Below are 12780 nucleotides of genomic sequence, written 5' to 3'. Positions count from 1 at the left end.
TTCGGACCTTGTCACATGATCGATCATAACTTCATAACTAGATGTCATTTCTGTATCATTTTCGATGGACATGAAGTTCAGGTCACGCTCTATCTTACCTTTTAACGCTAGTTACCCAGGTCTTCATTACGCGCGCGTACGCGCGCGTCAAAATTTTAAAAGGCTCAAAACGACTTCCCAATGGGAAATCTCGAAGTTTCAGACAATTTTAAGCGTTTCAAACATTTTCTCGCGTGCGCGTCCGTCCGCGCAATTTCGCGCGCAGAGGGCGTAAGCAACATGAAAATGCAATTTTTTTGACTGATTTGGATTCCTGATACTTTGAGTAACAACATCCATTGATTTTCGATCGATTTCGACCTATAACAAAGGAATGCACTGGCGTCAAAGTTGAAATTCCACGTGCGCGTCTTTCTGCAAATATAGTGAAAAAACATGTCTTTGTTTATTTAGCCATAGCTCTTTAAATCGTCCGTTGACCCTATATTTCTATTGCATATTACAAAAGTATGTGAATTGTAAATAACATTGCTAGTATCAATATTGCCAGGAAAACGCGATGACGTCATCATATCGTCATTTTAAATAAAAAAAGTGGAATTGATTTTTTTGAGGTACTGTTTCTGACATTCATTTGCTCGTATCTCTGTTGTTTAAGCTCAATATTATCCCAAATTCACATATGTTGTACTTTAAACATTTGCCTTTCAAGTCTATGTCATGGTTTTGAAATTTGATGACGTCATCATACTTTAAATTGTGATTGAAAGTAAAGATGCAAAATCGGACAAGTTTACGTGTTATGTCTATGGGAGGTGATTTTTTTTAAAACCATCCATTGACTTGACAACGTTTAAGCACCTTTATCTCAGCTGATTTTGCTTCATTTCCTCTGAAATTTAAGTATGTTGTAGCTGAGACAATAAGCTGCAGTAATCATGCATTTTGTTCTTTGAAATCTTCTCATGAGGTTGACAATTTTGCAGTTTAAAACTGAAAATGAGAATGGAATGCGGACCAAACGATTCCTGATTCATCTTTCACGTACATAAGTTTACGTTCCTCTACTTTTCTCGTCGAGACGTATGGCCGAGTGGTTAGAGGCGTCGTCTTAGAAACGTGAGGTTGGACACGTACGGGTTCGATCCTCACAAGAGCACGAAAGAAAATAATTTTTTTTTTACTTTTTTTCTTCAATGGAGTACTACACCTTCGTCCATGTAGAAATCACGTTTGCATGTAAACACACCTATACGCACACACTCACACAGTATACCTTTGTTTTGCGTTGGAGACTGCATTACTTCGACTGCTGCAAAATTTTGCAGGCTGGGCTTTTCAAACTGATATAGTATATTTAACAAAGTGAAATTTGTTCATATCAATTCAGTAACACAATGTAGTCGTGGTTACTTTGTGCTGATTTATACATGTAACAAGCTATACATTTTTAAAAAGGTATTCAGTCTTCTGTATTGATGATTATTTGTCATTTAGTGGTTTTTGTGGAGTTTCAGATAGTGATAAAAAGTATGGATGATATTAAAGTGCAGCGATAATTCCTACAGTTAGTTCAAAGTTGTGTTACAGATGTTTGATACATACATTTAGCATTGTGTGTGTGTGTATATACGTGTGTATACAGGTTGGCCATATAACACATTCTAGACAATTAATCTTAATTGATTAGCAAACGTGATCAGCTATGGAACTGAATAAGGTACTAATGTATGATGTTAATGATTCTAATTAAACTGTGACGAGTTTAAAGGGATAGCATAACTGTGTGTAAAAATAAGGCAATTATAAGGAAATTTTAGGGCAATTTGATAACCATGCCTATAATAATTTCATACAGGTACTAATACCTGCCTCATCTTCATGTGGTAGATTGTCGTGTCAGTAGCAAACTGACAACGTACGATGAATGTGTTATACATTGAACAACTGTCTTTCAAGTCCATAACGTTCCCCATATTTTCCCGTCGAGACGTGTGGCCGAGTGGTTAAAGGCGACTTCTCAGAGACGTGAGGTTGCGGGTTCGAACCCCACAAGATCACGAAACAAAATACTTAGATACTTTACTGTTTTTTTTTCTTCAATTTTGTATTACATATTCGTCCATGTAGAAATCACGTTCGTATATAAACGCACCTATACACACACAGAGACACACACACACGCCATATCCCTCTTTTTTGTGTGTTGGAGACCACATTGCTTCGACTGCAGCAAATTTTGCAGGTTGACTTTGTCAAAGCGATCATAGTATGTAATGACGACGACTGAGGTGTTGTACTTTGAACAATTGTCTTTCAAGACGATGTCATTGTTTTGTAATTTGATGACGTCATTACATTGAAAATTGTGATTAAAGGCAAGGTATCAAAACCACCCGATTATAGGTTTTATGTCTGCGGGACGTATTTTTCCCAAGTTGCCAGAAATGGCATAGCGACCTCAGTCGTTACAAGGCCGCTTTTCCGTCTAGCAATGCAATAGATGTTCACACGGCCACGTTAGTTGAGTGGGCATTGACTTTCCCCCTGTTATATCTATACATTGTTGTTGTTTTTTTGTCTTACCATTTCCGTGGATGACCCGTGGCCGAGTGGTTACAGAAACGGTTTCGCATGCACGCTCAATATAACTTCAAGGTGCCTATATCACATTCTTTTCTTTGTCGATCACAGATGACTGTCATCTGATGACCACAAGCGTATCACCTAACTCGTCCTCAATGTGACGAGTTTTCATGTCTCGTTCTTCTTTCTTTCTGGCACATTTTGTGTCGTCAATATCTCAAGAATGACATTACGGAGTAACATGACATTTTCAGTCAACATGTCTCATGACAATATCTAGCCACAATAAGGTTTTCATGACAGTAACGTCTCTATGACGTCATCTAGGCGCCATTTTGTGATTTTTGGACCATGTTACATGATCGATCATAACTTCATAACTAAAGGTCATTTCTGTATCATTTTTTGTGGACATAAAGTTCAGGTCACGCTCTATCTTTCTTTCTCTGATGCTAATTACCTAGGACGTCATCTAGGACGCGTAAGCGCGCGTCAAACTTGTAAAAGGCTCAAAACAACTTTCCAATGGGAAATCTCGAAGTTTCAGACAATTTTAAGCGTTTCAAACGATTTTGCGCGTGCGCGTCCGTCCGCGCGTTTTCGCGCGCACAGCGCGTCAGTAACATGAAAATGCACTTTTTTGACTGATTTGGATTCCTGATACTTTGAGTAACAATATCCATTGATTTCTGATCGATTCTGACAAATAACAAAGGAATGCACTTGCGTCAAAGTTCAAATTTCGCCTGCGCGTCTATGTGCAAATATAGTGAAAAAACATGTCTTTGTTTATTTCGCCATAGCTCTTTAAAACGTCTGGTTACCCTATGTTTTTATTGCATATTACAAAAGCATATAAATTGGACATAACGTTTCAAGCATCATTATTTCCATAATTACATTATGACGTCATCATATCGTCATCTGAAATCAAAAAAGTGGAATTAATTTTTTTAAGGTACTGTTTCTGACATTCATTTGCTCGTATCTCTGTTGTTTAAGCTCAATATTATCCCAAATTCAGATATGTTGTACTTTGAACATTTGCCTTTTAAGTCGATGTCATGCTTTTGATATTTGATGACGTCATCATACCTTAAATTGTGATTAAAGGTAAAGACGCAAAATCGGACAAGTTTACGTGTATTGTCTATGGGAGGTGATTTTTTTTTAAACCATGCATTGACTTAACAACGTTTAAGCACCTTTACCTCATCTGATTTTGCTTCATTTTCTTTCAAACTTTAGTATGTTGTAGCTGAGACAATAAGCTGCAGTAATCATGCATTTTATTCTTTGAAATCTCCTCATCTGATTGACAATTTTGCAGTTTAAAACTGAAAATGAAAATGGAATGTGGACAAAACGATTCCACATGTATCTTTCACATACATAAGTTTACGTTCCCCATATTTTCTCGTCGAGACGTATGGCCGAGTGGTTAAAGGCGCCGTCTCAGAGACGTGAGGTTGCGGGTTCGAACCCCACAAGATCATGAAACAATTTTTTTTTTATTAGGTGATACGCTATCAGCGTATCACCTATTGTGATTGTCAAAATTTCTCTTTTTAGGTGATACGCTTTTAGCGTATCACCTATTGTGATTGTCAAAATCTGTCTTTTTAGGTGATACGCTATCAGCGTATCACCTATTGTGATTGTCAAAATTTCTCTTTTTTTTATTCTTCTTTCTTTCTGCCACATTTTGTGTCGTCAATATCTCAAGAATGACATTACGAAATAACATGACATTTTCAGTCGATATGTCTCATGACAAAATCTAGCCACAATAAGGTTTTCATGACAGTAACATATCTATGACGTCATCTAGGCGCCATTTTGTGATTTTCGGACTTTGTCACATGATCGATCATAACTTCATAACTAGATGTCATTTCTGTATCATTTTCGGTGGACATGAAATTCAGGTCACGCTCTATCTTACTTTTTAACGCTAGTTACACAGGTCATCATTACGCGCGCGTAAGCGCGCGTCAAAATTTTAAAAGGCTCAAAACGACTTCCCAATGGGAAATCTCGAAGTTTCAGACAATTTTAAGCGTTTCAAACATTTTCTCGCGTGCGCGTCCGTCCGCGCAATTTCGCGCGCAGAGCCCGTAAGCAATATGAAAATGCAATTTTTTTGACTGATTTGGATTCCTTATACTTTGAGTAACAATATCCATTGATTTGCGATCGATTTCGACCTATAACAAAGGAATGCACTGGCGTCAAAGTTGAAATTCCGCGTGCGCGTCTTTCTGCAAATATAGTGAAAAAACATGTCTTTGTTTATTTCGCCATAGCTCTTTAAATCGTCCGTTGACCCTATATTTCTATTGCATATTACAAAAGTATATGAATTGGAAATAACATTCCAAGTATCAATATTGCCAGGAAAGCGCGATGACGTCATCATATCGTCATTTTGAATAAAAAAGTGGAATTATTTTTTTTTAGGTACTGTTTCAGACATTCATTTGCTCGTATCTCTGTTGTTTAAGCTCAATATTATCCCAAATTTAGATATGTTGCACTTGGAACATTTGCCTTTCAAGGCCATGTGATGGTTTTGAAATACGATGACGTCATCATACTAGAAATTGTGATTAAAGGTAAAGACTCAAATTCAGACAAGTTTACGTGTTATGTCTATGGGAGGTGATTTTTTTTTAAACCATGCATTGACTTGACAACGTTTAAGCACCTTTACCTCATCTGATTTTGCTCCATTTCCTCTGAAACATACGTATGTTATAGCTGAGACAATAAGCTTTAGTAATCGTGCATTTTATGTTTTAAAATCTCCTCATTAGGTTGATAATTTTGTAGTTTAAAACTGAAAATGAGAATGCAATCTGTACAGAACGATTCCCAATCTTTCTTTGCAACTGTATATTGATCGAATCCACGCTGCCACTCGTGAGAAGTTGAATAGCGCCATCACAAGTCAACTAGTCACGATAGTATTATTATATATTTAAGTTTCGCACTCAATCTTCAGGACAGCCGTGTGGCGTAATCGCTTAGCGCTGGGTGTTCATAACGCCATACCGGAAGGAGAGAAGTTCGACTCCCGCAGGACTTTTCCCGATCTTTTTTTTTTTTTTTTCGGCAGGTCAGCTTTACTCCGATGTCATCTATCATATTATTTTATCAAGTGTACGTAACCCATGAACACGGCTGCTCTATTTCCCTTGTTTTGTATTGGAGTTTGGAGATTGGGTTTGCTTCATTAATTTTGTCACACTTAATGTTGTAAATTGCCCCTTGTTACAGTGTCCCGCTTGCCACCTTTCGTTTGCTCTTTCCTTTTCTCTTCATTGGTTATTGTTATACTGTAACAGGATAGGTAGGAACATGTACGTTTAGATAACTTGCAGGAATGGGAGCTGAATTGATTAACTCTAGTCCAGGTGTATGGCGTCTCGCTCATCTCTTTGAAATTCCAGGTTGTTATTGTTTGACCCAATAACGGAGACGTAGACAGGTTTTATGTTGCTATAGAGGTATCTTGTGCCACATGAATGGAAGGCATCACTGTTTAGTAGTAGTAATGAACTTTTTCATGTTGTAAATGATATAAAGATATGAATTTCACATCCAATCTTCGGGACAGCCGTGTGGCTTTATAGTCGCTTAGCGCGCTGCATGGTCATTATGCACTACCTTAGGACGAGATGTTCGAGACCCGCAGGACGCTATTATTTTTTTTCTCTCTCTTTCTTTGTTTTTCTTTTGGCAGTTCAGCTTCATTCCAATGTCATTACCCCACGACACACAGTCACTCAAGTTCCTTTTTTTTTTTTTGTCGGAGGCTGGAGGTTGGATTTGCTTCATTTATCATACGTAATGTTGTAAATTACCTTTGGTATACAGTGCCCCGCTTGCCACCTTTCGTTTTCTCTTTCCTTTTCTCTACGTTTGTTCCTGTTACACTGCACAAGACAGGTCGGGAAATAATTTACATAACTCAACTGGAGCAGGAATGGCAACTGAATAAATTAACTCTAGGCCAGGTGTATGGCGTCTAGCTCATCTCTTTGAAATTCCAGATTGTTATTGTTTGACCCAATAGCGAAATTGTAGACAGGTTTTATGTTGCTATAGAGGTATCTTGTGCCACATGAGTAGAAGGCATCACTGTTTAGTAGTAGTAATGAACTTTTTCATGTCCCTCCATGTCAGTTATAGGGGTTATAGGGGTTGTGTGTCTATCTGCCAAAGAAAAGGAAAACTTATTTTCGTCATGGCTGTTTCTTTATACGTAGCCGTAGGTGATGAGTGTTGTTGGTATCTGAGCAGTGAATAACACAACATCAGGCTGAAATCCCCCTTATATACGCGCTAAGCGTTCAATTGATATTTATCATCTTGATTTATGTAGTCAATCACTGCTAATGGACGGTTACAGAATTATGTTATGACACCTTTCACTGAAAGTTTGTAAAGCAAAGTTTGTGGACAAGGCAAGCAATTGTACATGAATAATTCCATTGATTTCAGAGGGAAATTATGGTATACCTAAATTAATGTAAGGGTATCATTGCTTTGGAATTGCTGAGACAATATTATCTTGGCACGAGGGCTTCCACTTCTAATAACTGATCCCTTTGAAGATGTGTCAGTCACGGGTGATCGTCATGATTCACCTTTCACGTAGAAGGTATACGTTCCACACTCTTAGTTCGAGAAGACTTACCATCATACTTCAAATTGTGATTAAAGGTAAAGACTCAAAATCAGACAAGTTGACGTGTTATGTCTATGGAAGGTGATTTTTTTTTAAACCATGCATTGACTTGACAACGTTTAAGCACCTTTATCTCAGCTGATTTTGCTCCATTTCCTCTGAAACTTAAGTATGTGGTAGCTCAGACAATAAGCTGCAGTAATCATGCATTTTATTTTTTCAAATCTCCTCATCAGGTTGATAATTTTGCAGCTAAAAACTGAAAATGAGAATGGAATGTGGACAAAACGATTCCTGAATCATCTTTCACGTATAAGCTTACGTTCCTCATATTTTCTCGTCAAGACGTACTGTCATGGCCGAGAGGATAAAGGCGACGTCACAAGAGACGTGAGGTTGCACACGTACGGGTTCGAACCCCATAAGAGCACGAAACAAAATACTTATATCTTTTGCTTTTTTCCTTTTATGGAGTATTCACCTTCGTCCATGTAGAAATCACGTTTTCATGTAAACGTACACACACACACACACACACACACACACACACACAATATCCCTTTGTTTTTTGTTGGAGACCACATTGCTTTGACAGGCAACTTGGACTTGAAATTACAAATGTTAAAGTGAAGATGACTTTTAAAAGACCGCATGGCCATGTTTGATTTTTTTTTTTTTTACAATATAAAGACCTATTGGTAAATATTCATTCACTATATCCTTTCCAATCAACTTACTTGGACACGCCGACACCACTACACGAAATTTTCAATTAGTTGCATGACAGAAACAATTTCATCTGAATTATGTAGGACTGTATAAAGAATTGGACTTCACGAACATTTCTCAATATTACTTCAAGTCGCTACTTTACATTATTTTCGTTGTCGATCACTGAAAATGAGAATGGAATCTGGTTGAAACGATTCCCGATTTATCTTTGTAACTGTATATTGATCGAATCCACGCGGCCACTCGTGGGAAGTTGAATAGCGCTATCAGTCACTTGACGTATATAGCCAATAAACTGAATATCAATGTATAGCATACATAGATATATTTAAGTTTCGCACAAGATCTTCGGATCTTGCGTGTGGCAGAATTGCTTAGCACGCTGCGTGTTTATAATGCCCGACCGGAAGGAGAGAAGTTAATCGAGTCCCGCAGGACTTTTTCCTTTTATTTCTTTTTTCTTTCTTTTTTTCTGCAGTTCAGCTTCACTCTGATGTCATGAACACAGCTACTCTATTTCCCTTGTTTTGTATTGGAGTTTGGAGGTTGGGTTTGCTTCTTTAATTTTGTCACACGTAATGTTGTAAATTGCCCCTTGAATTAAAACAGTACCCCGCTTGCCACCATTCGTTTTCTCTTTCCTTTTCTCTTCATTTGTTCTTATTATACTGTAGCAGGATATTTAGGAACGTGTACGTTTATATAATTAACAGGAATGGGAACTGAATTAATTAACTCTAGTCCAGGTGCATGGCGTCTCGCTTATCTCTTTGGAATTCCAGGTTGTTATTGTTTGACCAAATGACGGAGTTAAAGACAGGCAGGGAAGGAAGTGACGTGATATTGCTTCATAATGAGGAATTTCGGACAACACCTTTCCAAGTGTACTGATTATGACGGGGTTCTCTGTCGTTTATTTTCGTCATGGTTGTTTCACTAGTTCAGCCAAAGGTGACATATGTTGTTGGCATCTGGGAGAATAGAACAGATCTGTACCAAACTGGAATAGCCCTATAAGCAATGTGGTAAGCGTTCAATTTTTTGCATTATCTTTCTTCTTTAAAGTCAGTCACTACTGATCGAAATACACAATATAATATGACACGTTCTACTGGTAGTTTAGGAAAAGGGAGTTAATGCACGATGCAATGATAAATGTGCTACCATTGATTTTAGAGACGTCATTGTGGTGTGGTACTGGTGATGGTAAGGGAACCATAGATTGCTTTTAAAGTAATGAGACAATCATTGGACCTTTGCATCAAGACCGTATTCCCATCTAGAATATAATGCATGTTCGTGCGGCGTTGTTTTTTTTTTTTTAATCCTGACGTGGGCATTTTCTTTTTCTTGTTTTTAATTCAAGAATGTTATATCTAAATTTGTTTCTTTCCCCTAACATTTTTTTTTGTTGAATATAAAGTTGGACGTTCCGTGACCGAATAGAAAAGCAGCGATTTAGTTACAGTTTCAATGCATCTTGTTTACCATCTTCTCTTACATTAAATTGATGGTTTTTATATTTGACATGGTCTGTCTATTTGCCAGTTTATGCTTATAAAACACTGCTATAACAACTAATACATTTGCTTCACTTGTCACACGCAATGATATGGATTGCAGTTGTGCTTGCAGTTTTCCTTTTGCCACCTCTCGTTTTTCTCTCCCCCTTTCCCTCACTTTGGTTTTGTTATACTGCAGATGGGAATGATTACAATAACATAACCCAACTTGAGGTAGGAATGAGAACTGAATAAATTAACTCTAGACCAGGTGTATATAGCGTCTCGCTCATATCTTTGAAATTTCAGGTTTTCATTGTTCGACCAACGGAGTTGAAGACAGGCTTTATGTTGCTATAGAGGTATCTCGCGCCACACGAATGGAATGCATACGCTGTTTAGTATTAGTAATGAACTTTTTCATGTCCATCCCTGCCAATAAAAGTGTGTTTGACGAGGTTCTGTGTCATTCTGCCTACGAGAAAACAAAGTTTTATTTTCGCCATGGCTGTTTCGCTATGCGTAGCCGTGGGTGATGGATGTTGTTGGCATGTGGGCAGTAAAGAACCGAGTATCATGCTATAATACCCCCCCCCCCGTTAGGTTCTAAGCGTTCAATACGGTGATATATCTTTCTTCTTTATTATATCAATCACTGCCGATGGAATTACAGAATTATGTTATTACACGTTTCACTCAAAGCTTAAAAAACAAAGTTTATGCACGATACAAGTAATGGTGCATGAGTCCTATAGACCATTGATTTTAGGTGAGAAATTATGATATGCCTCTAGTAGGGGTGTCATTGATTAGGAATTAATGAAACGATTAAGCACTCCTTCCACTTCTAACTGTCCCCTTTGAATGTGTGTCGATCACGTGAGATCGTCATAAATTATCATCCACGTATAAGCTTACGTTCAAAGTGTACTCTTAGTTAGAGGAGACCTATAGTTACATGGTTAAAGGCGATGTCTCTTTCGCTGGAGCCGTACGTTTGGCCCATTTTTCTTTTGCCCTTTTCTCTTTAATTGAGGTATCACTTTCGTCCAGGATAAATCACATTCATCTGTAAACAGACTCACTTGCTCTATATCCCTTGTTTTGTATCGGAGGCTTCATTGGTTTTAATGCTGGTAAATCTCACAGGCTTGTATATAGCTGTAAGAGATCTCTGAACTGATCATTGTAATAGCAAGATTAGAGGGAGTCATATTGGTTATGTAAATAATGGTCAAAGGTCATGTTTTAAAAGGCCACTGTTAATGCCAGGATGGTTATAAACACTTAATTGTCATGTTTTATTTGTACGTGCCGAGGATCACTTGGACCCCGTTTACAGTGCGAGGCTCGGCCGCGGCTCGGCCGCGCCGAGCCCACCTTCATTTCGGTGTAAACGCGCAAAAGGCCAAATGCGGGGCCAAAATTAGCCTCGCATTAGGCCACGCTCTGGAGGTGGTCTCGGCCGCGGTCGAGCCGCGGTCGCGCCCGGCCTTTTTCGCAGTGTAAGCGCAAACTGGGCTAAATGCGCGGCCAATTTTAGTCTGGCTTCCAAACCCTCGCCTGTACTATTTCGCTATTCAGGATATTAACCACTTCAACGTCGAAAACTAGGATAGTTTAAGGTGGTTTTGTCCTGCAAAGGATTTTCTCCTTCGGCAAAGGCCTTTGCCCGAACGGCGACTTCGTCGCCACGGAATTCAGTTGGCAAAGGATCTGAAAACCAGACAATACCAAATTGCGTTTGTTTAAAAGTAGATCGCCACTACGACCAAATATTGAAAGGTTTGAATCAAAAGTGCGGCCGAGCCCGGCAGTGTAAACGGACTAAATTGCGGGGCTCGGCCTCGTAATTGAGGTTGGCCTTGGCCGCGGCTCGGCCGCGGCTCGACCCAGCCCCGCACCGTAAACGGGGTCTAAGTTTATGCACTGTACGTACTCAAAAAGTCCGTAAATCGACTTAGTCGCACACGCACAGAATTTCCACTTAGTTTGTGTGACAGAAAAACAAATGTGATCTGAATAATGTCGGCCCAAAAAAGTTCAACGAAGTATCTCATTATAACTTCAATGTGCTATATTACATTCTTTTCTTTGTCGATCACGGATGACCGACATCTGATGACCCCAAGCGTATCACCTAACTCGTCTTCAGTGTGACGAGTTTCATATCTCGTTTCTTATTCTTCTTTCTTTCTGGCACATTTTGTGTCGTCAATATCTCAAGAATGACATTACGGAGTAACATGACATTTTCAGTCAACATGTCTCATGACAATATCTAGCCACAATAAGGTTTTCATGACAGTAACGTATCTATGACGTCATCTAGGCGCCATTTTGTGATTTTCGGACCATGTTACATGATCGATCATAACTTCATAACTAAAGGTCCTTTCTGTATCAGTTTTTGTGGACATAAAGTTCAGGTCACGCTCTATCTTTCTTTCTCTGATGCTAATTACCTAGGACGTCATCTAGGACGCGTAAGCGCGCGTCAAACATTTAAAAGGCTCAAAACAACTTTCCAATGGGAAATCTCGAAGTTTCAGACAATTTTAAGCGTTTCAAACACGTCCGTCCGCGCATTTTCGCGCGCACAGCGCGTCAGTAACATGAAAATGCACATTTTTTGACTGATCTGGATTCCTGATACTTTGAGTAACAATATCCATTGATTTCTGATAGATTTTGACAAATAACAAAGCAATGCACTGGCGTCAAAGTTGAAATTTCGCGTGCGCATCTATGTGCAAATATAGTGAAAAAACATGTCTTTGTTTATTTCGCCATAGCTCTTTAAAACGTCAGGTTACCCTATGTTTTTATTGCATATTACAAAAGCATATGAATTGAAAATAACGTTTCAAGTATCATTATTTCCATAATTACAATATGACGTCATCATATCGTCATCTGAAATCAAAAAAGTGGAATTAATTTTTTTAAGGTACTGTTTCTGACATTCATTTGCTCGTATCTCTGTTGTTTAAAGGTCCAGTTTACCTTTGGGAGCAGTGATTTCAAAAATGTTCAAGATATCACATTTGATGCATATGTGTAGGTCTGCTGTATCATAAAACATCCTACCATATGAAATATTTGCAATGAAACCTAAAATATAAGGAGATATCAGGGTTTTTCTTCATAAACCATAACTGTATACGGTTTAGTCCGGAAACATCTTTATTATAACTATTGTTCACATTTTGTGTATTAAACAACACTTAACATCGATTATACGGATTCAAATTTTGACAGTGGTCG

The 12780-nt window shown here is 38.4% G+C and overlaps 1 protein-coding gene across 1 annotated transcript in view; it reads right to left on the bottom strand.

The window, feature by feature from the left end:
• LOC140245014 (uncharacterized) overlaps positions 1-12780 on the bottom strand; it is a 218922-nt gene that overhangs the window by 99139 nt on the left and 107003 nt on the right. The gene's annotated exons all lie outside the window — the stretch shown is intronic.

The sequence above is a fragment of the Diadema setosum genome, chromosome 2 (assembly GCF_964275005.1).
Source record: "Diadema setosum chromosome 2, eeDiaSeto1, whole genome shotgun sequence".
Lineage (NCBI taxonomy): Eukaryota > Metazoa > Echinodermata > Echinoidea > Diadematoida > Diadematidae > Diadema > Diadema setosum.
This window is presented reverse-complemented; position numbering and strand designations above follow the sequence as displayed.